The sequence below is a fragment of the Passer montanus genome, unplaced genomic scaffold (assembly GCF_014805655.1).
Source record: "Passer montanus isolate IOZ18808 unplaced genomic scaffold, ASM1480565v1 scaffold40, whole genome shotgun sequence".
Lineage (NCBI taxonomy): Eukaryota > Metazoa > Chordata > Aves > Passeriformes > Passeridae > Passer > Passer montanus.
Window position 1 is genome coordinate 7,625,952 of NW_024368819.1, and position 27,591 is coordinate 7,653,542.

The window sequence follows — 27,591 nt, forward strand, 5'->3', positions numbered from 1 at the left end:
AATTGCACATGGAGACATGGCAAAATGCACAGTGCCATGTGCCATCCCCTGTAGTGTGCAAGCAGCCACCATCACCTTCTGGGCTGTAATGGAGTTTTTGGTGTCCTGTGCTTCAAGGAAATATGGTTGTCTTTTAGAAAAAAACCAAATTCTTTCCACTGGTAACAAGGAAACCTGTGTGAATTCCTACCAAACTGTTCTGTGACACTGCTAATAATGTTAGCCAATGGTTATTTTGCACTTTGAAAACATGATTTATTTTGCTTATCATATTTCCAAAGAGCACTGCATCTTTAAATGTTTAATACCTAACTTGATGAGGCAAACTTTTTTTCATTTTTATATGATATGGAGATAATTCAATATGATGTGTGTATTTGTTATTTTATTGTAATTATTTAACAGAACCTAAATATGTTATTTTTATACTCTACTTGAAATTTTGAGGTCTTGGTCATAAAAGACTCAGATTGACAGCAAGGCTGGCACAAAAATGTCTTTTGTGAGGTTTTGCATTTTTCTTATGAAGCAACCATGTGGCATGGCAGTAACTGAACTTGTAGAAAGGAGGAAGAAATTTGGTGAAAATTGTATTAAAATCTATTTGGCAAAGTTTAAATGCACTAGCAACCTGGTCCCCCTTTAGGGAAAAGATCAGGGAGAAGAGAAACGTTAAAGAGCTTAGCTCAGTCTAAGCTCCGATGAAAGTAAAATTTCTGGGCCAACTTGACATAACCAAACTCCCTTTCCATGTAAAACTAAGGATGACTTTAAAGAAATATTTTCTCCCAGGGAAAAAAATAATCCTTAAGATTTCTCAGAGTCTTATGTTGAATGTGTTTCTGATTTTACCCACTTTCCCCACAGGCCATCAGTTCCCTCTCAGCATTTCCATTGAGCAGATTAAAATGTGAAGGGATAAGAAAGTAAGAAAAAAATCAATTCACTAAATACTTACAAAACCCCTTGACTTTTAATGGGAAAAAGCCATAAATAACAGAAATTCCAGTGCATGTTTCTTTCAAAATCCTCTTTCACACCTTCCTGTCAGATGAGGAGACCCACAGCCAACTACAATCTGCTGCTTCATAGATGGCCAGGCTACAGCATAAACTATGGAGAAAACTCAGAACTGGAAGAAAACCTCCATCCTTTTGACAGAGGGCTGCCTTTAGTGGGATCAGCCTCCCCTTAGGTTGGAGTCAAGCCCTAAATGGTGACTCTTCTTTGGCCCAAAGTGCTGCAAAAAAGTTCTAGCTATTTTCCTGGTGGGTCTTCTCTTGATTGACAGGAGCACCAACATGGACAGATACCCTACAGAAACTATACAATCCACCAAAGCTCCAGGTGCCCAGGTTTTGCACAGGGCTTCTGCCAGTGTGTGAGGTGGATCTGGATGAGAAGGTGGGTGCTGTACGCTCCTGTTGCTCAGCTGCAGAACGAGAGCCAGTTGAGGCAAATTAGATGATGTGTTCATTTTCTGCATGCTTTCCTAATGCTTTCTTGGTTCTGTAAGCATTACAGGTGGCATGTCCTGAGAGTTTAATTTCACTCAGATACATTCCTCAGCAGAAGGTGACTTTTAGTGAGAAGCTGGTTGCCAGTGTTTTGAAGGAGACCCCTTGGGAAGCCCACCTGGCTCCTTTTCAGCCCTATACACCCATTAATACTTAAGCACTTTCAAATCCTACACAGATTTCAGTATCAGTCTTCTAAAAGCTACCTTTTAGCCTAGAAGTACTTGCTGAAGAGTAAAGATGAATTGCAGCTGCTGTAGTCAGTTTTCAGTGTCTACATCTGCATAGCCTGAAGGGTTAATAGTTGGGGGGTGACAGACATCTTCTTGAGAAAAATGGTGTGAAATGAGTGAAAATACAGGTGAATTGCAGCCTTTCCCCTCCCCTTCACTGTTATCTGTTATTGCCAGTGTCCCTGCTGAATCCTCTGGAGTAGTTTTGTGTTTGGTGGCAGCTATTTCAGATGCCTTGGGATATCAGCTATCTTTACATGTATTCACAGACACAGACTGATGTGCTGGTAGCTGCCTACTGCTGAAGGTATATGGGAAGAGACAGCAGGCAGTATTTTTAGAGTTTCTAAGTTTCTCTCTGGCTAAGATTAATTCACACTTTTTATCTTCCTTTCCTTCTGGCTCTGTTCAAAGTTTGCCACATTTCCTTAGCATTCAGATTGTTCTTGGGCTTTCTATTTGTTACTATTACAGTTCTAGTTTCTAGGACTCTGGTACTCAAGGTAAAGCTAGAGATGGCAGCTAATAATTTGATTGATAATACCACCATTAAATTAAATTTTGGTCTTTTTCAATCCAATAAGTTTTTCTTAAGCTCACAACTGAACCTCTCTTAGATGGAAGATGGTCCTGTAATTTAATAGAGACATTAAAATCATGAAAAGAGTGTCAAAGAGGTAAGCAAGGGAGTCTGCTTATCTACTGAAGGAATTTAATAACTCAGAAATCTACATAACTGACATTGGTTTTAATTGTAATTAAATCACACTCCCAAACTGAGCAAATAATTCCTGTTCATGCCTCAGTTGTCTCTGAAGTGGATAGGGGAGTGTTCACTGAGCATTCAGATGTAAAGGCTCCAACATTTCTTATTAGGGAGATGAAAGTTGTCCCCTGGCTGCTGGCCTCACTTTTCTGCCAGAGCTACTGACCCAGCACAGTGGCCAAAGAGCATCCCATGGACCTGCCCCTCTGCTGTGGGAGTTTGCTGTTCACTGCATTAGATTAGAGAATTATTTAGGTTTATACTGAGTTCCACAAAGTGTATGGAAGCCTATGGACAGTAGTTTTAATAATTATTTTTTGAAATTGAGGACTAAAAATTTTGCACAAGAAGTCAGAACAAGGTGCTGATTGTACTGACCTGAATAAGTATTGATTTGTTGGAATCCTCAGTGGTACAGCTGAGGATTATCTACATATCTATATAATGGTGTATATAGTGCTTGTGTTTGAAGTCTTTCAGCTGCCTTAGTGAAGGTCCAGAGTGCCAAAGAATAAGTACATGAACAGTTTCATGTATTGTTCAGCTACTTAATAAAATGACAAAGGGGTTTCCACAGACTCAGAAGACAAAAAGCCTTACAAAAATTAATACTTCTGAGGACTAAAAGGAGTATATGAACTTCACCAGTGCAAGAGTGGAAGTGGAAGCTGTGATTCCTCTAAATGCCTTCAAGCCAGGGTTGCTTTAAATAAAACGTAACATTGTGTGTGACAGAGGTGAAATAATGGCCTATCAAAAGATAATGAAGCTGGCGTTTGACAACAAGAATTAAATGTAAGGATGAAAAGCTGGTTTGGCAAAGCCCTGTGGTGCATACATATGAACAAAATGGCATTGGATTTGTTTGGACAGGATGTTAAGAAGAAAAAAATAACTGAGGGCTCTGATAGTACAGCAAGGTATTTGTTAAAAATTGAAAAGGAAAGAGTAGTGCCATGCACCATTTACCTGGAGGTTTATTTGTAAGTTAACCTCTTAACCAACATATGACGAGGCAAGAGATTTTCAGTCTCTCTTGACATCACTTTTGATGCAAAATTAAAAGGATGCATTAAAGACCTGCCTCTCTAAAATTCTCCTTAACCCAGCAACAGTTCTCCCTGTGGAGCACCCATCCCTGTCTTTGGTCCATTGCTCTAAGCAGCCCTTGACAGAGGTGTTGCCAACACCTGCACTCTGTGTTACAGGCAGTGGCCACAAACAGCTTTTGCACAGTCTTGTTGTGAATCTTCTTGATTGCCACTGGCTAAAAGACATTCACTCTTTCTCCCTGAGTTTCATTCCTAGGAGAAACCACCTCATAATATAAGAGTGAATGCTGCAAGTGGTATAAGAGAAGGGAGAAAGAGAAATGTGTTCAGGAAAACATGCATTTTCATGGTGAGAAAGAGCAGTGTCCCAGCCTGAGCCCTGGCTTTTACCCTGTGCTGGGCTCCTATTGCAGAACTGTGCAAAGATGTAGGAGATTTGCCCAGACACATTTTAGCCTAATAGCTGTTTTTTTGGGAATGAAAGAAAAATATTTGGCTGTCAGCTGTAACTAGAAAATTATAATCAGTAATCAAATAACTACCACCTCCTTCCCCCCAAAGTTAAGCAAGCATTAATAATTAGCTGTAGTACATGGGTGTAATTCATTACAATGACTGATTATTTGTAAATGTCTGTAACATTTTGCCACAGCAATTAGTCATTCTTGTTTTACTTATCTGAATTCTTACACGACAACTATGAAATCGTAAAACATAAGTATTGACAGCATTGATAGCTGGCTTAAGCTACTATGTTTTTGAGGACAGGTTTTAGAAAGATCACAATTTATTAAGTACAATGTTAGCTTACCACCGAAGTAAAAAATAATACATTCACAGAACAAAAATATAAATATAGATTTTTTTTTTCCTTTCAGGAAGAAATATGAATTGTAGTCCTTCAGGAAACAACAAAGCTTGTTCTTTGAAAGAAAAACAAACAGGCTGTTTTGTCTGCATGCAACTCAAACATCCACTCAACAGTGACCAAAACACCCCCTCACATGTTGAACTGATTAATTCTTTGCCAGGAGGGATCATGAGAAACCTGGATCTAAAAGGCTTTTTAAAATCTCATTTGTCTACAAAGCCTGCTGCAGTTGGTTTGGTCAGTCAGAAACCCGATACCTATTCTCTAGTAAATACTAGAGAAGAAGAAAAGCTGTGTTTCATTACAGTATGTGGTCCACTCTGATTTGTTCCTCCTGCTCATGTTTCCTATCTCATGTACATTTGTTTTCAGATGCAAGACAGGTAGCAAAGAAGAACAGGCTTCATGGTATAGAGGGATGGGTGAAAGGGAACCCCTGGGATGTGAAAACCTGCTGAGCTGGGTACAGATCTGCTCCTTCAGGTGTCTCAGACCCTGTGCTCATCTCTCTCAGGAACTGAGGAAATGAAATAAAAGCATAGTATGAGTGCTTCAAATGAAACTGGTGAATATATTAAGAACTTGTTCCTTGGGACAAGTAATTAGGATTTGTAAGTATTTCTCACATAGTTCCCACACTGGGCTAATTTATTCTGAGGAAAATTTCACAAGAACCTAAGCAAACCATGACTTCAAGTCCAATTTTTAAATTTGACTTGTAATTGTACACAGAATCTGAAATGCCTAACAATAATAATATTGTTAAAAACAATTTTACATTGAAAAAATAACCTCACTGGAAAACGGGAACTTAATACTTTTCAATGCCATTCAATGCTTCTAAATTTTGAAAGCTTGGTGCAAGGACACCATCCACACCTGCGAGGAGCTGTGTGACTGGTGCCCATGTAGCTGCCTGTGGTGGGATGGTTTGCCTTGCTGTCTGCTCTGTGCTGCCACAGAGACAGGGTCCAGCACCTGCTCAGTCCTTTTGTGACATCCCACTCACCAGGGCTGGACTGAAGCATGTTGTAAGGGTGTTTAAGCCATCTTGAAATTACCTCTGCCAGCTTGGACAGTGGCCCCCTGCACTCCTGTCTCACACCCATTCTCACCCTCCCCCAAGTACATAGAAGTCTTAGAGGGAAGATGACCTCGTGCCTATCTGCTATTGAGATTTTTCTGTCTGTTCCTTGCAGCATGCTATAACGCTTTTCTGGGTAAATTATGGAAACTCTTGTGCAAAACCAGGTAATGAATGCCTGGAATATTTTGTGGAGTAAACAGTTGCACTGAATTTCCAGGATTTGAAAGGACATTTGGAGAGCAGCCTAGGCACCTGAATGCCTCTTGAATATTGAGTATCATGAAGCTACAAATTAGGGTAGTCTATGCTTGTGGAAGGAAAATTCAAATGAATTCTTAATAGAATTTGTTATCCATCTTTAGTTACAAGACTAATAAAGCAAAAGCAGACTAAGCTAAAAGAAAAAACTGAATCCCCTCATGTGAGGATAACATCTAAGCCCCAGTGCACAGGACTATAACACCTATGATTTAGTTTGGACCTGTATTTTAAGCTTCACGTTTCACTTTTAGGTCAACGTTTTCTCACCACATTGGACTCCTAACAATTACCTAGAACTTTTGCAAAAATACACAGAGTACATGTAAAAGTGAAAAATAATGAGTCTGCTCCCAGATGCCTTTTATCAGCCTGTTTTTCCTGACACATTGGATGTGATGCTCAGCCAGCTTCTCTAAAAGCGGGCTGAGAGCTCCCACACTTGATAGTGCTTTCACAACTCCTGGGCAAAGTTACTAAACTCAATTCCTTGTTTATTCCCATAAAGCCAAGATTTTTGCCTCCAGAATATGTTATTTCAGTTCATTAGCGAAACAAAAGTTTTCCTTATGAAATGGAAATTTAAGGCTCATTATAAATGAAAACTGTATTTATAGATCTTATGGCTTCATTTTGATAATAAAAGTGCAGAGTCCTTACTGCTCATTTTACTCTGTCACAACCACAAAAGGGCAACGAGAATTTGCACTTTCTTATTTCAGGCTAGATTTTGTGTAGGCTTAAGGACCTTCTAATGGGGTTGATTGTAGAAAATTACCTTGCATTGTATGAGCAGAAGTTAAGATTAATTTTAAAATAAATAGAGTCATTTCAGGGAGGCAAAGTTTGTGAAGTTGAAGGAAGTGGTTAGTAAAGTCAACTGGACTGAAGTGTTCAGGGGTTTGTATTAGAGGCTTGAACTCTCCTCTAATCAAAATCTAGAAGGAATTTGCCAAACAAGCAGAGTGAGAAAATTATAAGAAAATATTCTCAAAGCTATTTGAGTCAACATCTGCCTATGAATGATGGTTGGAGTGAGCATATTCAGCAAACAAAAATTATTACAGGGACATATCAGGAAATGACAGATCAGAAAGGATGGGAAAAAGTGAAAAGCACCAAATATTAGGGTGAAATAAGCCTTCTAAAAAAAAAAAGTTAAAATATATTAAAGTTAAAATATATTGAGAAAATTATTTAGCCTTTGAGTGATGAGCTTGAAAAAAAGTAGTAGAGGTGGAATACATTCAATATGGGACAGAGGTTAAAGTGGACTAAGTGTAGCTCAAATTCAAAAGTAATTTTTTTATCCAGAAAGAGAAGGAAAATGGCTCCTAGGAATCACGAGTGGCAAAAAAAGGCATTAGAAGAGAGAAAAAAAATCCGCTGGCAGTAGGAATTTTTTCCGTATTTCTGAAATATCCCTGAAATAGGACATCTGCTCCTGTAGACATGGAGGGAGCAGAGCATGTGTCCCTGAGCTCTCTGGGATGTCCTAGTGGAGCAGCTGCAACCTTCAATCAGCCTTGGAACCTTCAATCCCAGACCCTTCCCCAGACCGTGTAGCATCAAGGAGGAGCCTCCTGTGGAGCTGCTCTGTACTTCTGTTTGCAGCAGTAGCAGAAACCCCTGGTCCTGGCAGCAGGTGCAGAGTGAGAGATGGAGCTTGGGCACTCCCCAGCCCTAGGTGAGGTTGAGGCTCTCACTGTGGGGCCCTGAGGTTTCTGAGGATAGATCAAGGGCCAAGGGCCGAGTGAAGGGTGATGGAGCCAAAGCTGGGAGGGAGGATGCAATACAAAGACTGGGCACACACCACAGGGAAGAACAAAGAATTTGGCATAGGAGGCCCTTGTAGAACAGTCCTGGAGTTTCTTCTGCTCACTCAACATATCCTGTGATTTTTCTGTGTAAAAGCAGCACCAAAAAACAAATACAGGATTTGAAATTTACCAGTAAAAGCCAATTTTTTAGTCTCATTCAGCAGAAAAAAAGAAGGTAGCAGTGCTGAATTTCTTGTATTTTAACTATGTACATTTAAGGTGTAGCCTACCCAATGTTGTTAGCATAAAATGATGGCACCACAGATGAATAGCTAGCTTTTCAGGCTAATGGCTTTTTTAGTAGCCTTCCATAAACAAAACTTAAGCAGCATTCAGTAGAGGAGGAAAGGATTTTGAAAGAAATTATAATGAAAAATAGAGGTGAATGGAACAGAGGACAGAATTCAACAAAACCTGCCAAAGAGCGGTTCACACTAGACTAATCCAATATTTAAATATTGATAAGGCTAGTGATTTTCTGGGGAAGTGAAAAAGAGAACATGTACAAGATCAAGGAGCGAGATCCAGAATATGTACAGATAATGTGATGCCAAAATATTAGACTGGGAATTGAATTAACTTTCAGGTGTCAGGCTGTGTAGCCTCCTATTGTGTATTTGTACAGTGAAGTGGCACTATGGACATTTATGATCAATTATATGGTTGTATATCTAAGAAGAAACTGCATAGAAGCCATGATGTTCATCAGGGGAAGACAAAAAGCTAATTAGGAGAAGGTACAACAGATGTGTCCAAAATACCCTTTCTTGGCTCCTTTTAGTTCATCTGTAAACTGGGCTTCAGGGTAGAAATCCTTTCTCAAGGCTCACACACCAAAACTCTCTCTTTTGGAGACAAGCAAGGGAACAATACTTTAAGGTAGTTTTCCTGAAACAAAACCCCTGGGTCTTGTAGGGAGTGTTGCTTCTTCTCCCCCTCCTCAGTTAGCTGGAATGTTTTCTTCCTGATTGTGGTAGTTCTCTGCAGTTTTCTGATGCCCCGTGTTTCAAGTTTTCATACCCAGGCATAGGCTCCTTCCATTCCTCTTGTTGGCATTCTTTTACAGGACAGGGAAGGGTGAGGCAGCCTGTGGGCAGGAAGAAAAATGTGGTCTTCTCCCATCCAGATAGAACTTTCTTATCCCATTTGCAATGTGCTGTGGTTCTCTCCTAAATGAGTTTTCAAATTAGGCTGCTTCTTACAGCAAGTTTTTCTCCCTGGAAAACTGCAGGATTCTCCTAGTCAAAGTCCCAGAGGCAGCGAGGTACCAGTCTCTAACAGCTGGGAGAAGCAACAATGCTAATTAGGATATGTTCCTCTCTTTCAACACCTCTTGACAATGCAAAGCAGAAGCTAGCATTTACCCAGGCAGTGAAACTAAGAGAAACAATCTGTCCCGGTGCCTTCTGAAGACTGCTTCATCCCCTGTTCAGTGGCACTCTGCTGCACAGAGAGTATCTTGCTTTTCAATTCATATCTGAAGACCCTCTGGCTGCTATGGTCAAAGTTCATATTTCAATCTTTTGAATCTGTAGTTGCTTAGATTAGAGAGAAGGACAGATGATGAGAGGAGAGACAGGTGAGCACCCTACAACAAAGACTTGGATAAATCCTTAGAAACAGGTCAGAGCTCTGGCCAGCTCTTGCAGCCTGTCCCCTATTCTTGTAAAAAAGAGGAAGGTTCACAACAAAGTCCCACACATCTACAGATTTGTTAGAAATGTCAGAATATCTTGAGCTGATTCTCTGTGAAAAGGCCCTGTGCAGTGCTGGGGCCACATGACTGACCAGGGTCCTTGAGGAACAAGGAAGCACCTCAGAGGAGTCCTAAATAAGGAACTGTGCCTTCAGCTGTTGACCCATCCCTTCAGGACATCTTGCATGGCTCAACTGGTTTCCTTGCAAGGCCATCTCAAAGTCTGGGCACCAGACATGCCTGGACATCAGTTTCTGTCTCCTCCTACTCCCAAGAGGTGACAATAGAACCAGATGCATTGATCTTCCCAACTCTTTTGTGAGTTTAACACCTACAATAGAAGCTCCTCATATGGTAAATGCTGACACTAATTGCTTCCTCGAGTCCATTTTTTTTTTAAATTGTCTTTGTATAACCAGACTTCAATTTTGAAAAGGCTTTTAGCTGTTTTAAAACTGCATGTCTGCTGGCTAAATATTTCACAGAAAATTCTTCCGTACAGTCTCTTTGTAACTGTGAAAGAGTGACTTCCTTCAATGATAGTGTTTCATTTGCTCTAGGTCAATGTTCTTATCAAAGCCCATCTGCCATGTTTCCTTTGCCTTCTGCTCTCCTTATCGGTAAAAAATTATGCTGTTTTTATCAAGAAACAGAGAAGTCATCAAATTAGGCCAGGATACAACAATTAAGTAGAGGAAACAATTTAGGCATGGGCAATATAATCATGCATGTCTTTGTCAACTAACATTGTTTCAAAAAAGGAATTTTTCAAAGTGGCTCCTAGGTGATTTTTGCTCACCCCAGCTGCTACAGGTTTTCATTCCTTGTCAGCATCCCAGAATATGTATGTCATGAGAAGGAATTTAAAGAAGGAGATAAGAAACATCTTTCTGGCTTGATTCAGGGAGTGTGTGCAAAGGGATCAGTGAGGGAAATTCGCCTGAAGCTTTACAGATACACCAGCAAAAAAGAGAGAAATATGCATTCAAGATTGGCAAACCTGGAGTGGGAGAGCCAGAAATTATGTGACAGGATAAGTGATAGATGTAACTATTATGGTAATGCTGCTTTGGTCTGCAACAAGAAAATTTAAAGCTGTACATATTTTTGTAGCCCATTCGCTTTACCTCAACTTTTTCAGCTATGCCTTGATATAGGGCAGGATGTTCTGCATAGTGATGCTGAGAAATTCTGTTTGCCTACAGCTTTCCAAAGCTGCTTGTAGATAATTTCTTAATCCATTACCAGGATGGATATTTGACACATTCACTTGCATTAATTAAGCAGATGTAGGCATAGACAGGTCATTTTTCAACAGCCCTTCAGGACTTGTTGAAGAATCCGATGGAACAGTTCCGTATTTTTTTCCTTAGGAAATAATAGGAAATAAATGTTGCATAGATAATTTGCATATTTAGCTAGTTGTCCATTTAAAAACATTTACTCTCAATGTTTTTTCCTTTTATTCCTGCTGATCAAAACATCAGCTGTTCACTGGTAAAAAAAATGCCCTTTTGAAGGGGGAAAGTCCGTATTAAAAGCAAATACTTTTATTTTTATTATGAAATTATAGTTCATGTACTATTTATATTTTCTAATATCTTGCTAATGCTTTATCAAAATTATTTTCTAACATCTTGACAGAAACTCTGCATTTCCTGAAATTTATTTCTGAATAAAGAAAATGGTTTCTTTATTTAGAAGGGAAACCTTTCTTTCTTGTACATTCTGAAAATAGGTTTATTATATTGAGCACTATTTTCCAAAGCATACAATGCAAATGATTGTCACATGTCTGTGCTATACCCTCAAAATCATGAAAGTGTAGCACAGATCTGATGCCCGTGTTAATAAGGATTTGAGTACAAATGTGGTTAAGGTAGCACAGCTAATTTCCTGAGATGCTCAGGACTCCTTTGATAATACCTTTTTTAGAGTGCTACTTACTTCCAGGAGGGCTCCAGGAGGTACAAGGCTTTCTACATGCTCCCCTTTCAGTTGTTCCCAACAAAAACCTTCGTGTTGAAAAATACCCTCCCTCTTGTTTTTTATCAGTAACATTTGCTATTTAAAAACTGTTTATCAAACTGTGCTACAAAATAATCTTGTGAATGCAAATAAATCTGGAGCATGACATGTTTTTCAAATGTGACACTGGCTCTGCCTTGAGGAAGCAGAAGGTACCTAAGCTCACAATGAACCGTGAAGAAAACAAACCTTGCTCTGCTTGTTAGACTTTCTTAGTAGTTTAATTTGAGAACACATTGAAGTTATGATAACTGGAGCAGAATTTCTGGCAGATATCTGCTATAAATACACTCCTTTCTTTCTTTCAGTGCTTTAAAAGATTTTTGATGGTGTCTTTTTTTTCACTGTAGATGCTTTCAAAGAAAGAAAAATCCCCCTGAACTTAGGAATCACAATCTCTCATAGGGAAATATGAACTAAGGAGGAGATTTTTACTAGGTACATCCAGATTCTAGATTCATGCTACAGGGTATGAGAAAATTTTGATCCTCTCCAGCTTTGCAATGTTTTTTAGTTAGGCCTCTTGCTTTGATAGATAATTTATTAGCAGGGGACAGAATATTTTTTTCAGCACTTGGACCTTTTCTGTATTTTCCAAGGGCTTGACCCCTGACTAATGAACACATTTTCAAGTCAAAAGATCTCAAAGTATTTGTTTTGAGAAAACCCCTAACTATTGTTTTTCCCTATTTTTTTTATATTAACAGAAAAGATTTGTAAACAAATTAAGTAAACTCAGTTACTCATCTTGGCCTAATTATTTTTGGAGATTTTTCCCATATGAGAGTTGGTAAAAATTAGGCAAATATTTTGCAATTTGCTCATTTTACCCTCTGTGAAGGTGAGGGGTCCTCTCCAGGGCCTTGCCTGGGGCTGGGGTAGCTCTTTTTCCATGGGGGCACAGGAGGATATATCCACCAACCATTACAAAAATGTTATAGTGTGCACTCTGCATCTTACAACTTTGTTCTGTTTTGTTACCAGTGGACATTTTATTGGATGGGGTTGAAGATGCAGATGCAGGAGGACAGTTCGGTTCACACTGTTTGGAGCTCATTTTGGCTTTGAACAGCTGGGCTGCATTTGGGGGACCTCACAGCTGCAGTGATGTAAACAGAGCCCTTGGCAGCTCCTGGCTGGAGGAAGGACAGCCTCTCCCACAGCTGCAGACCGCAGGACAATCCTGCGAGGAGGAAGCAGCAGCCTTGTTTGCCATGTGCCGTGACCAGATGGGGTCTGTTGGCTGCTCGGGAGAATTTGAGACCCCAGCCCAGCTTCCTCTTGGCTGTGCTGCGAATGTGCAGGGTGACCCTGCGTGGCTCTGGGAGCCAGCAGTGCCCGGCAGGCAGTGGGATGCTGGTGACCCTGCGTGGCTCTGGGAGCCAGAAGTGCCCGACAGGCAGTGGGATGTTGGTGACCCTGTGTGGCTCTGGGAGCCAGCAGTGCCCGGCAGGCACGACGGATGCTGGAGCCAGCCCCGGCAGCTGTGGGAGGAGGAGAAGGCTGTGCTCCAGGCACACCGCCTCCTGCTCTTCTGTGGCTCTGCAGAGGAAATCTTTAATGTCTTCATCCCTGCTCCCTGCATGCTCGTGCGATGGCCAGAGACAAACAACCTAGCCATTATTGTATTACTCAATGCGGGAAAAAACCACCCCAGCTAATCTTGTTTTGTGTCAAGGGAAAATAAAGTTGTTTTTGTTTTTTTAAAACCCAAATGAAATCATGGTGCTTTATGGATATTTGTGTCATCCTAAGAGAATGATTCCATTAAGATTAAAACAAAGGCTTCTTTTTGCTAATAACCTTTGAAATGAAATTTGTTTTCTCAAGAGTTCTTCTTTTAAATAGGAGTCTTTCTCTTAACTCCAGGGAAGAAAAACTGGTATTGTTTTCCATAATTAATCAAGAGAAATCTGTATTACAGTAAATATGTGGTGAAGTTTCTCATAATGAACAATGACTAATGTTACTTACCTAAGAGATACGCACTTTAAAGCTAATAAACTCTTTCTCTTTAAAAGCTTAAGAAAAGATTATTATATGAATTTAGAGTTGTTATCCTAAATGCACTGTAGCTAGGTGGCATCAATGTGTTAAATTCAATGTAATCTTAGATAAAAATGATAAATTATTTATTTAAGAAGTGGATAAAGTAATTCCTATATACAACAAAGACAATCATAGATGAAATTAAAAATCACAGCTGAAATTTTGAAATTTGCTTAATAAATAGGTTATAGCCGTATGGATGCAAAGAATATAGGAGCTGCATAGCTTTTAATCATCTTTCCTTGTGCTGTTGTCAGTGCAGATGTTTGCAGTGGGAACAACTGCTCCTTGTGGGACTCGATACTACACATTACTTCCTGGAAAATTTGGCACCTGTTGGTTTAGAGAAAAGTTTGCAGATTTTGGTTTTGCCCTGGCAAGTGGGAGAGAATGAGAAAACAAATTGTGTAGTAAGTGAAACAAAACACAGAGAACTTACACATCCCTTGCCAGCTTTTAGGGGAACTAAAGCACTTGAGATTTTTCAGTCTTACCGGAATAATTAGAACTACATAATATTTGGAATACTTAAGCCCAAGAAAGTCTTGGGAATATTAAAAGGGTGATGTTAAATCCCCTGTCAAGGAAGGAAGAGCTGGGCCAGGCTTTGAAAGGATGTACAAAAGGGGAGATCTGTGGCCTGTGCTGGATGTGCTGTCTCACTGCTAACAAATTCACACAGATGTGAGAAATACAGCATGAATAAAAGTTAAAAAAGAAGATCCATCTGGAAGAATAAAAAATAAAGTCATGTATTTATTTATTTTTCCAGCTTCCTACAGGTCTGGCAATTCAAGCTTCCCAGCTTCCACTTTTGTCAAACTGATTTTATCACCTGGAACTCTACAGTGTCAGATAAGGACAGTGTGTTGGCATTTATAAGGGAGGTTGTTTGCAGTGTCCCACCTGTCTGGTCCTGCTGCCAAGGGGTCAGTGACTGTTTAATGATAAAAACTCTCATTTTGAAAAGAGCTATGACAAGTGTGATGCCAGGCCAGTTTCTGATAGCTTTGTCATATGCTGTGGGGCTACTCACAAACTCTGCTCATGCCTTTATGTACAACACACCATGAATAGTAGCAAAACTGGACAGCTGGAAAATAGTCAGATCTGTGGTGGCAACAGTGTGAGTGACCCCAGCCTTAATCCCTGAGCTCAAAGACAGGGATAGAAAGACTGCTGGCACTGACCCACAGCTCAGGAACAAATGCATGTAAGGAGGATTACATTCAAGATTAGACAGACATTTTTGTTGCCTTTGATCTTGGTTTCATAGATGACAGCAGGTTGCTACAATCTTCAAGGCTTAAGAGAACAGAGAGGATATTTCATAAAAGGTGGGAGTTACACCAGTAAAATGCAGAAGGGATGAGTGAGGTTACCACTGGTGAGTTTCAGCTGGCTGGCACTCACCAGCACAGTGAGTCACATGTGGTGAGGGCTGTGCTCAAACTCTGCTCAGATTTCAGCATCCCTCCTTTCTTACGACTGGATGAAACGGAATATTTTTTTCTAGAAAGTCACACTTTGACCATGAATTGGAGATAGGTGTAATTCCAGCAGGTTGGAAGAAAAAAGCTCTGCTCTTTTCTTTCATCCAGGGTATGTGCCTTAATTTATAGAAAATCTGTCTCTCTTCTTACATCAGCTGTGGTCATCAACAGTTGCACATGTATCAAGTAGAAGCCCATGAGGTGCTGATGTCAGACTGATCCCTGTGTCTGCAGTCGTGGACCAGGATCCCACCAAGCAGATCCAGACCAAAATCTGTGATCTGAGTAAGATAAACAAGGATAAGATATCCTGCTTGCTATCCTCATATCACTGTCAGGCCAAACACCTCTCTGTGGATCTTAACTTAGAAACATTCTTTGGAATAAAGTGTCAGTTTTTACAAATTCATATTTTCCCATAAAGGAACTAGCCAGAAAATTTCTGGCCAGTTCCACTCACAGTGTCAAGTCTTGTTTGCCAACATTTAGCTGAGACTAGAAAATGTTTACTTTAGTCCTAGCAGACTTAGCAAGGCTTAAGCAAGGCATCAGAGGTGACAGAAGAAATGCTCTGATGCCAAGTACCAGCTGTCATCTTGATTTGCAGGGGAATGCTGTTCAGGGTCCTCCTTCTTTCTTTTGATGAGGGAAGCACGCCTATGTTTTACCCACCAATAACCATTTTGGCATCTCTAAGACACATTCACACTGACTGTCTCGATCTGTTTAATGCTAAAACTTAACAGGACCACTGGAAATATGAGCCATACTTTCCAGTTTAAACAAAGGGAGTGTTAACTCCTTTTCCTAGTGTCCTAGGTTAGGCCATAAGATATGAACAATTTGTTTGCAAACAACTGCCCCCACAGAAGACAGCAAACTTAATTTCTCCCCATTTCTGCTCCATTGTGTTTCTTGATGCAAACCTTTTCCCATCAAACTGCCTTGCATTGCCCTGAGGACCTATTTCCTTCAACACCAAAGCTTTCCTAAGAGCTTCTGTGCTTCACTCTGCCAGTGATCAGAACTAGAAGGCATATTTTGGCTCTTGTTATCTGTTTGGGCTTGTGTCTTCCCTGCAACACATGTTGAACATGTGCTGGGTGAGCATTTTCCCTTCTAACATAAGTCACATTCCTGGTACTGCCGCATCAGCAGCATCTGGCTGGCTGGGAGCAAGGAAGGAAACAGTGAATGCATTTGAAAAATCACTGATGACCAGGCAGCTGAAGGACATGACATATAAACTTCTCAGAAAGTGCTTTCAGGGGCAGACATTCACTTAACCCCATCCGGAGCACGTAGCAAGCTGTTTGATTTTGTTCATTCTTCTGGACAATTCCAGTGACGACAGCACCAGTTACTATTTTTATGAAGAATACCACGTTGTGAGCACCTGCATGAATAATGCTCTCAGTCCACAGCATTTTGTCTTACATGCATTTTGTAGTCTCAGTTTCTGTGCTGAGTTGCACAGTTTTTCCAGTTTAAAAATGCAGTATTGGTATTTTTTCACAGAGTCTGCAGGACAGGTAAAACCAGCCAAAATATATCAAAAAGTCTGAGTCCTGAGAGCAAATGGATTCTTGAAAAACATCAGATGAGAATGACTTTGATCCTGACAAATTTGTTATGTTGTCCTGAAAAGGCATGGAAAGGAAGAAAGCTGTGATGAGCATAGAAAATATTTGTTGTTTGCAATGAGAGAGGTTAAAATGTGCTAATCAGTTATCAGGTACACAGAGAGGATATTGTGCCAGATGCACAGATTGATGGGTTATAAAATGATTTGAAAACTGAAGGTCATATAGATGGCATACTGCAAATTAGACATTTAAGCAGATGGCATGGGTATTCACTAGTCCACCTGGCTGGAAGAGGGAATTTTCCAATGCTGTACAAAAATGTCAGCAGATAAATAATAAAAACCAGATAAGTGGGCTAAACTGTTGTAATTTCTTAGTTGTAATTTTCCACATTTCTGATCTTGGTCATTTTTTACTTGTAACTGTTTTTGTATATGATAATCACCAGCCTAGTCCCAGGCAATACAAGATACCAAAAGCATGGAGGGGGAAAATTCTGAGTGAAATTTCATGTTCAATTACTATGGTACCTATCTTTAAAATTTTTCCTCTGGGTTTACAAAAGTAATTAGTAAGAAGAAAAGTAAATCTAGATAGCCACTCTTGTACCTTGTAACTGTCATAAGCAGCAGAGGGGGGGATGTAGAAAAGTGAACAGGAAGGGGGAAATAAGACCTGTGAGAAGGTCAGGATGAGCAAGAGACAAAATAATGAGATAGAAAATGTGAGGCTCTAACTTCAAGCTCTCACAAAATTCCCTGTGTAGAGACATGATGTGGTCAATTTAGCACAAGGGCAGCATCATGCCAGCTATCTGGAAAGTGGAAATAAATGTAATTTTGGTGTTGAGGCAGAGCTTGGAAATTTCTGGCACTTGGTCCTCCCAACAGACCCCGTGGGACCTATTGCTTGTCCATGTCACATATGACCCTCTAGCTGAGAGAAAGCCACCTTCCTTCCACCCTCAGTTATTGAAGTAGATACGGCTGTAATAGAGAGGGAGGGAGGTTTCATTAGCATCACTAAGCAGTGGCCCATGCCCTTTCTGGGATGGCATTCATGGGCATTAAAATGCAATGGCAAAGAGCCACACTTACACAGGGGAGATGCTGGATTGATGGGAATGGTTTATATTCTTCTGCTGTTTTGTTTTTTCTTTTTTTTTTTTTGTATCAAATAAGAGGCTCAAGAGGAAGTGAATGCTGAAGAGAGACAGTACAGTGTCAGAAGGCTATGATCCCACCAAGCAACACATTACTGAGGCAAAACAGAGCCTCTTTCTCTGCTCCTTGAATAGTCTTAGTCAAATCCTGAGAGTGGAAAGGTCAGAATAATTAGACAGAAGCACTCAGCTTCCTATTCAGTGATGGGAGAAGGGAGTTTTGAGAGTGTTGTTTTCTGCTAAGGGAGGATGCATTGCTATGTGTTCTTGTTAAACACAGTTCAAAATAAATCTCAGCTACAGAAGTGCATGTCATGGCCTCAAGGTACCTTTTCTTTCCTCAAATAATATTCAGCTATGTTAGAGATGAAAGCATTACCTAGAAGATGAGGCATCCTGCTGCAGAAAGGACATGACAGTCCATAGCACTCTGTGACAGAGTTGTTTTCCACCACACCCTTCTTCTCAAGAGAGAGGTCTCATTTCAATGTTTGCTTTTTTTTTTCCCCAGCTGACATAGTATTACTTCAAGAAGCATTCTCAGAACAGCAATAGAGAAGTATTCTCAGAACACTGAGTTGGCAGTGGCCTTGTTTTAAAGATAAGCATTGACTTCCACTAGAAATAAAAGGCTGTATTTTCAGGATCATACTGAATATTGAAGGAAGAGTGAGACCCTAAATATTTTGTGGTGTTTTTTAAGAAAATTTTCATGCAAAAATGCATTGACATTCATGAACTTAATTGACTAAATGCTTGCCAGCTAGAATAATGACCTTGTTTCTAGCGAGCAACCTGAATGAATGTACATGTCCTGTCTGCAGGTAGATGGGATTCACTTGATTCTGAGATGTTCATTGTTAGCTGTCAGGGTAAAATTTGTCCTCTGCCTTCCCACCGTGGTGGGATCTTAGAAGTGAAAGGAAAAAAGTTGGTTGTCCTGGGACAGGGGAACATTTTAGCTAGTCCACTGCCTAGTTTCCTAGAGGAATAACAGTGAATGCCTTGAAGCAAGGGCCAGGTAATACTTTCCTAGACCTCTCTCCAGCTCCCAGCAGCTTCTATTCCAGATGCCCTGAACTAGAATTAGTGTCCTCATTTAATGTCCTTTCTGGGTGCTCTGCACAGCACCACATGGGAGAACGGGGGAAAATTGCTCTTTTAGCAGCAACCTGCCTGCAGGTGAGTGGGAGAAAGCAGGAGCAGAAGGATCATCTCCTCTCATCTCTACAGCCTATAGGAAGCTGAACTTCTGCTGACACACCCAAAACCTGAATGCTTTGACATTCTTCAATGCCTGTGGGTTTCATGGGGTGCCATGCATTCCTGGAATGGTAAAGCCAATATCTTCCAGCCTACCTTTGAGGACACTTGTGGAACCCTTCTTCTTCAGAAGAACATGAGGAAATGGGTCCATGCATGACTGCCTGCCACATACCTGGCTCTTGGGGCAAGTCCTTGCCCCAGATCTCTGCAGCTCAGCCCTGCGTCCACAGGTTCTGTGCTCATCAGAAGTCACAGAGCTTTTCCTCACTAAAAAATGGCATTAAATGTGTCTTTGAGCTTTGTGCTTATTTTTAAAAGGAATATCTGCCACCAAGTGGAAAATGTTATCACTTCACCAATATTTATAGATTATTACCAGTAATAATATTAGCATTAATCTTGCTTATTACTCTAAAAGAGTTCAAAACAAGCAGACAGATAGAAAAATGTGGTGCTGAAACAGAGCATCAGTCGTCTGGCTGGTTCCTTTTCAGCACAGATTAGAAACCTTGCTGAGGCACAGCCTGCTGTGTGCCTAAACACAGAAAAATGACAGAGGGGCTGTGGTGTGGAGACAGCCTTTCATTCTTCAGCTCTACAGCTGGGCCTCTTGACATCAGAGATAATTCTCCTGAAATACAGGAACAGCAAAAATTCACACTCAAATTTGAAACTTCTGGAGCATTGTTTTCTAATTCTTGTACCAAGCCTCATCTGTTTGACTTAAGCCATTTTCAAGTAACCCTAGCCACAGAAACTATTATTGTGTTTAGTTGCAGAAATCTTAGGAGGAGTGCCCTGATGTATCAGTGACTGATGAGAACAACTGTGTTGTTTTTCCTTTCCCATCCATTATACTTTCTACAAGAGCTTTAGCAGGGACCAAAGAGACCTCTGAAAAAGAGACCCCTTAGAAACCAAAGAGAATTTATTTCCCTGACCTGTGGATTTGTTGTCAGAAGTTCCTGGCTGCTCGTGGCCAGAACCTCAAACAGCTGAAAGTCAGCTCTTACATTTCTAGCTCTGCTCTAGGCTTTTAAAATATTGCCACACAGACCAGAGGTGACATAAGGAAACAAACAAACAAACAAACAAACATGACACAATGGCAAAGAAAGGATAGCATAGAAGAAGAACTGAAAGGAAAAAAAATCAGCAACATTTGATTTTGATTCTTCAAACAGGGCCGGTACTCCACTGTGTTTGCTGAGATGCCCAGGTACTACAGGAGAGGTCCCAGTACTCCAGCCCAAACTTAAGAACAGGCAAGAGGTGTAGAAGATGGGTTTGGGGAAGGTTTGGTGCTAATGGAGACCTGAAACATTACAGAACACAAGGCCAAAAGAAGAAGAAGAATACAGGCTAAATACTGAGCCTGTATTTAGGAAGCCACACATGGGCAAAGCTAGCGGGCAGCTGCTGGCATCCTGACCTGATGGATGAAACCAGAATGACCAACTCCCATCATCCCAGCCTACTGCAGAGCTCCAAAATGAAGTTGGAGTCCTGGGTATTCACCCAGTGCCTCCCCTAAAAGGGTTGAACAGACTTCCTGAAAGGGTCTTCCATGAGTAAGAAATAATTTTGTCAAAGCTTCTATGCTTAAACAAAGACAGGATGTTAAAACAAGTTTTATTTGCTACTGCTGAGGCAGGAATAACCAAGATGCAGTGACATTTTCTTTTGCCACTGGCTGGACCAGCAGCTCCACAAAATGACTTTCTTCTACTTGGGAAGTCAGGCAAAATGTCTAAGTACTTAATGACCTTTTAAAAATGTCTAGATAAGGCACATTTTATTCGGCTTTGGTACTCTAAGATAGGTTAGAGGTCTCTGCCCATAGAAGAATGCCATAAAATGCAGAAGGAAATTACTAGGTAGTAGGGAATGTTTACAAGATGGCTTTTGTATAAAACAACATCACTTTTTGTGTTTGCTTGTAGACAATACAGGTTGTGCTCTTATGGGCTCAAGGCTGCATAGCAAGTATTTTTTGGAAGGAAGAGATGGATTTTTAAAGTAAATATTTTTCTTTAGTTATGGTTTTTTATCTGATCAGCGCTCCAGCATGGAAAACAGTAAACCAGTTTTTAGATAGAGGCTGTACAGGGATGCTGTTGATTCTGGTTCTTTTAGACATTACATGGTTTGCTCCAAGGGCCAAGTTCACATTTGCCAACTTACATGAGTATGAAGCAATCTTTGATTCATACTGTAAGCTCATCCTGGAGTACCAGTGGTGACCCTTAGCACAAATGTTTGGGCTTTTGAATGATAAATCCTGGACCTGATCTCAAATGTGCAAATGGAGGAGGCGGAAGATAGGTGAGATGATAATACCATATATAATACTAGAAATACTTTATCTCAACTGTAGAAAGAGAAATCCAGCCAAGGCTAGTGATGTTCAATTCCATATCAATTGAAATTGGGATGTAGGAAAAATTATATGCACTGTAAATACATCTAGATTTTTATTCTGTGTATATACAGAATAATTGTAATAAATTGAATATAAAATTTATTTATTGAAATAAATTTATTCATAACTCATATATTTAAATGTCCTCATGAACTTTTGAAACTACATGTCTCTGTGATAGGTGAAAAGTATAAAGTTGTTTATGTCTTTACCTATGCAGTCATCACAATTATGGGCACAAACACCTCGTGGTGCTCTGTGTGAACCATTTTCCATGAAAACCTAGTCCAACTTGGGCTTTCATTAGGTTTACATAGTAATCTATAATGTTATCAACTGTAGGGAAGGTTCTAAATAAACTACCTGTATTTGTTCTGTCTCAGAATATCATATTAGCAAACTCAATTTTACAGCCTTCAGGAGAAACGGAGTTCCTGATCTTTTACTCAAAATGCTTGCACTTTCCTCCCTTGAGGGAACATGTAGCCTCCCACCTCTTCCCTACCTCCCTCCCCTCTGCTGGTCTCCAAACTGAGCTCAGCCAGCTTCAGTTTCTATGCCAGGATCTCCTTTGCCAGAAGTCAGCTGGAACTGACTCCTGCCTTGTTGCTGTGAGCTCTCTGTCCCTCACATCTTGGATTCTAAGCATGTCCTCCTGTGTGAAACACAGTTTTGGGAACACCATCCTAGTGTGTCAGTCTCAACAGCAGCAATCTCAGTCTGCTACTCCTCGTGGGAGGAATGGTTTGTCCACCCTGGCTACAGGCAGGGCTCTGGCAGCCTGTGCAGAGCTGCTTTGCTGCTATGAAACCATCCCCAGATGCTGTTTTTCCCTTGCTCTGCCCCCTTATTTCTCTGACACTTCTCAGGGCTGCCCACATATGCAGCTTTAGTTGTCTTGCTGCCACCCTGCAGCCTGAGCACTTGCTGTGGAAGAGTTTTGTTCTGGTTCATCCTTTTCCACAAGTGCCAGACACACTTAAATCAGTGTCTTAAAATCTTTAAGGATATGGCTAAAATATTTAAAGATAAGTAAGACTGGATCCAAATAAAAATGGAGAAAAATGCAGTTTGACTTAAACTCTGCCAATAGGTACCTCATTAGGTTTTGTACTTAATCTAGTCAAAGCATATCCTGGCTGCCAGATGTCAGTCCTGGTCTCCACTGCCCACAGCAGCAATCCTAGCCCCAGGCAACATCCCCAGAGAGCTGGAGTCTGCAGCGACACCCTTTTTTGGACAGTCTTACATGAGGTTTATACACATATCCTGAGGACTGATTGCTGTATCTGGAATTGGACATTAATTTGATGATTAATAGTGGCAATTTCCTCCTTGCCCTAGCTAGAAACTTCCATAAGAGTTCCACCTGGATGCATTTCTGAAGCATTAAAGGTAATTTAAAAAAATTTTTCTTATGCTCTACTTGAGTGAAGGATGTAAGCTGTTGTTCCCATAATGAAGTTGCTAGTAGCATTTATTGGGGTTTATATCAGTAACAGGCTTTGTACTTGAGGAAGCCCCTGGTCTCCAGTACATTGTTATTTGTATTTGGAGAACACACATGGTGTGTTACTAACATGTGACAGATCTCATTAGAAGTTGCTTTTCTGGACATTTCTGAAGCTTTTCTTGAACTTGGAGGTCACATCACAGCGCTCCATCATTCTTCTGGTTACCTTCTCAGCTACTTCTTGGCTTCAAGGTCTGGCTTCTCCACACTTTCAGGAGCTTTAGCTGCTGTTGCCTTCCTACCTCCCATTCCCTCTCTCCCTGGTTACTTCAGCCTCTTTGTACATTTCCAACAGCTGCATATTGGCTTTCAGCTATCTTTTATCCATGCTGGATACAGGATATATCCTCCAAGGCACTACTCCCTATCAGTCAAACTCTTACCAATAGCAAACAGCTGTGGCATTTATTCTACATAAATAGCTGAATGAATTTGGCTGAACCATCTCATTGCTTCAGTGATAACTTGTAATCCCTTGATTCACTTCCTTGGACCTTATAATTATGACATATTTGATGCAAAATTTCCAAGGAAGTGATTATGGCTGATCTGCATTGGTAGCTCTCTAAAACTCTATTTAGGATTATATGATAATCCTAAAAGGACTCATTAAATTGGGTCTTGAAGCTGGGAATATAGCAGGTTTTTAAAAGTTCAAGATGTATATTGTCCTTCTCATAAATCTCAGCCTTATCAAAGAAAAAAAAAACTCCATATTTCAGATTGTTAAAACGATATCAAAATGTGTTATCTGAGAGGATGTTTAAAACAACCATATAGGTTTAACTGAGTCTGGCCATAGGAACCACCAAAGGAATTACAGTGTGAAACTGGGAAGAGATAAAGAAATAGGAAGGGAAGGAGGGAGAAGTATAAACTATTGAAATTAGTTCAATGTATCCAATATATAAACTCACAAATTCAGTTTAGCAGCTGCAGCTAACCTGAGATGCTTTAGTTAAAAGCTTATTTTAGTTTGCAAGATGACTGGGATGTTATTATTTTATTGCAAGTGGTCTTATAGTAGTTTTACCTTCCTCAGGGTGTTGATGAAAATGAAGGCTTCCATTTGTCACAGAACAGATGATAACTTAAAGAGGGAGTTTTGTTGAATATACAAGCAACATTAAAAATGAGAACAATTTGAGCGAGTACAATACAGGGGTTGGAAGGTAGATTTATCTGCTTTAGAAAATATTTCAACATAAAATTGAGGTAAACTGATTTAAAGGATTTGAATTCAGCTCATCAGTCACACGCTTATTTAAAATATTGCAAACCATTATTTCATTATTTGCAGCAGAATAATTTGATGTCTCAAAAGGCCTTTTAAAATCACCTATGACATATTTATTAGGAGTTATTAATTGAGTATATGGGTAGATAATGTTTACAAAATATTTCTGCCAAATTTTGTTTTCTCTAAGTGTTTAAAAATTTTAGGGAGCTCGGTATTGTATATAACAATGTGCAGTGGATAACCTTAAAAATAACACATTTTCTCTTACTGCATATATGCAGAACTATGGGTCAGTTTATTTAACAATATTCAGCAAAGGCTTTTAAAGATTATATAATAATTCCTATGTTCTCATCAGTAACCCAGAATTGCCATGCTGCATAGTATTGGGAATGATGTAGATTTATAGGAAAAAAGATAAGAAAGTGTAACCATGCCAACTGCATGTGATTAGTGATGGCAGCCTACTGTCAACCACTCTTACCTATGGTCTTCCTTAATTTCAGGTAGCTGTATATGGGCATTGTCTCAAAGGCACCTCTATTCTCTCTTCTTTGGGGTCAGTGTCCTTTAAAATAAAAACCCATAATTATCTTTATGAGTATTTGTTGTATTGTGTCACATTATTTTAATATTTATATTGAGGAGCTAAGCCCTCATTAATGTAGAAACATCCAGTACAGAGGCTGGAAAAGATGTACCAGTCATCTTTGTGTGACCCATGGGTCTATAAGGTGTTTGCCAGAGCTGGAGGTTTGAACAAGGTCTCTGATGCCAACAAAGAGTGTGAAGACTTCAGAAAACCCATCCAAGACTGTGGATTTTTTGGGGAACCTTTATGGTTCTTTCTGTTTTTGAAATCCAGCAGAGAAGATTCTAACATTGCTGGGAAAGCCATAACGAGGCAGTTGGGTGATTTATTTCTCATTGCTACAGGTTGGCAGCTGGGTGACCTGGAAGCCATCTCAGCCTGGCTAGAGAAAAAAAAATACTGGCTTTCAGTTAATAACACAGTGATAAGGGATTTTCTCAACATTTCTACAAAATACTTCTTGCTTTCATCTTCAAAAAAGGAAAAACAAGAAATTAAAACAAGAAATTGTGTTCTGCTGTGGTTTAAAATGTGACAGTGCATGATGATCAAAATATGACTATAAATATAAATGGCAATAAATTTGTTGTCATTGCCTTTGTAAAAAGCAGCAGTAACAAAATGAGGGGATAGAAGATGATAGAGAGGACCTGCCTTTGCTTTACTGTTAATTGATTTTAATCTTGCTGCCTTCTCCTGGTGATCAATTGATGTCTGAGTTTTGTGTGTCTTTCCAAATACTAAATTTGTGCATGACAGAGATAGACAGTATTAATGTTACAGACTTTGATAGCATCTCTGTATTCTTGCCAGCATGAGTTCACATTAGTATTCAGTACAGGAATAATTCATTTGATGTATCATTATTCCTTGTAAAGAGGATTTAGATATGATTTTATGGCACTGAACTAATATTACTTAAAGAATACCTTCTTGGGACAAATAATTTTAGAAAATTGTGTGGAAGAAACTTTCTGTGTGTTTCACACAAAATATTTCTCTTTGCATGCTAGCACAATGTTTACACTTTTTGAAAAAATATGGTTGGTCAACTTACGTTCAACCATTGATTATAGGTTTCAGAGTTCCTTTCCTGAAGATTTGATGCCAAGTGAATATTTCTACAGAACAATTTTTCAGTTTGCTAAGATCTTTTTGGATTCTTACCCCATTTTCTAATTTACTATGTCAGATGAATATGTAGTAACCATATCTTTGGCACTGTTTCCAGGTCATTAATAAAGACTAGTGTGAGTTCAGGGTATATCTATGGTGAAATTCTGATTGGCACTGCCTTCCTTTTTGACTGTAAATCTTCCTCCACCCATGTGATCACCTTTCCTCTCCACATTTTAGTGGTTTAACCTGGACCAAGTTTCCCTAGTTCCTTTGCTATATTACTTGAGACAATGTCAAGAACCTTAAGAAATGAATACTTTTGACATGTTTTCCTCTGTCCACAAAGCCTGTTCCCTGTCAAAGAGGGAAATTGTGCAGGTTCAAATTGATATGTGCTTGACAGACCAACCTGGCCTCCTATTTTCTTCTTTGGAGCCTTACTTTTACAAATAGCTTATCTAATTTTCTGGCATTTCCTGGGAGCTGATGTAAACTGAAGTCCCCATTCTCTTGTCTACCGCTTTTGAAACAGGTGGCTTGTTTGATCCTTTTCAGTTTTCCAGACCAAACCTTTTATGAAGGCAATCACTAATGACTCTGATACTTCCTCACCATATTTCAGCAGCTAAGGTGAATTCTACTAGGCCAAACAATTTGGAAAACAATAGAAAAACAGACCCCAAACTAAAGCGCTCAGTAGCTTGTATCTCCCTTGAGTAACCTAGATTGTTTTTCCTCATGTAAGATAGCTTTTTTTTTTTTATGTGGAATTTAATGAGGACTTAATCAAAGGAATACAACAAGCATTTCAACCTTTTAACTTCCTGTGTCCTTTTTTCCGAACTTTCTCTCTCTCCCCCCCCCTCCCCCCCATCTCTCTATCTGTTTAACCTGCTGCTGTGGACTTCTGGATTGTTTTGTCATCCCTATGACTTGTTTTGAGTCGTATCTCATTTCACACACTGATCCCTCTGACTGTAGGATTTCTAAGTAGTGAAACTTTATTTCCACTTCTGGTATACTTCTTTCTTGTCTCAGAGATCCTCATGGTTTATCAAGCTGCATTCCTGGGACATTTCATAGCCATTTCCTCCCCATCTGACTAGAATATTCCACAATTTTTCTTTTATTATCTCCTTAGGGGTCAACAATTCTGAACTCCTTTTCCCTGTTTCCCATGGGATCTTATTTATTAGGTCTTCAAGTTCCTCTTTGCAGTCCAATGTCTTGTCTTTGCTTTTTTTTTACTTGTGGAGGCTCTTTAGCTCTCATTTCCTCAGCTCAGCTTTCCTCCTATTTTTCCCTTTCACTTTGACATTTTAAAATAACTTTTCCCTACAGGCTACGCTGAGATTCAGACCTACTTCCCTTCTGGTTGCTTGCACAGTTTTCTGCATTGAAAAAATTATCAAGCTTCCTCTTTGGGAAGTTTCTGGAGAGCCTGATCTCCTCTTTCCCGAGAGATGCTTGCAGTTATCAAGCTTTTTATTGTGAAGCCCTGTACCTTGGGGGCTTTCTGCTAATTTCTCACAGAAGTGTCTTCCACTTGATCCCCTTGGTTTGATGGCTGACATTTGCCAGGATAACACCTTTGCTTTTTTCCTCATTATTATCAAGATGTTTCTCTGTAGATCTTTTCACATTCTGCCACTCAGCAGTACCTCTTCTCTGCCTTTCCCTGGCTGAATAAGCCAGTAAGTATTCCAGCCATGTGAGTATTCCCACCAGGTCCCTATTCTAGTTGACTCATAATTTTGTTCTTGTTTAAGGACATCCAGCTCTGCCAGATAGCTCCTCATGCTTTTTGTATTAATACACAGG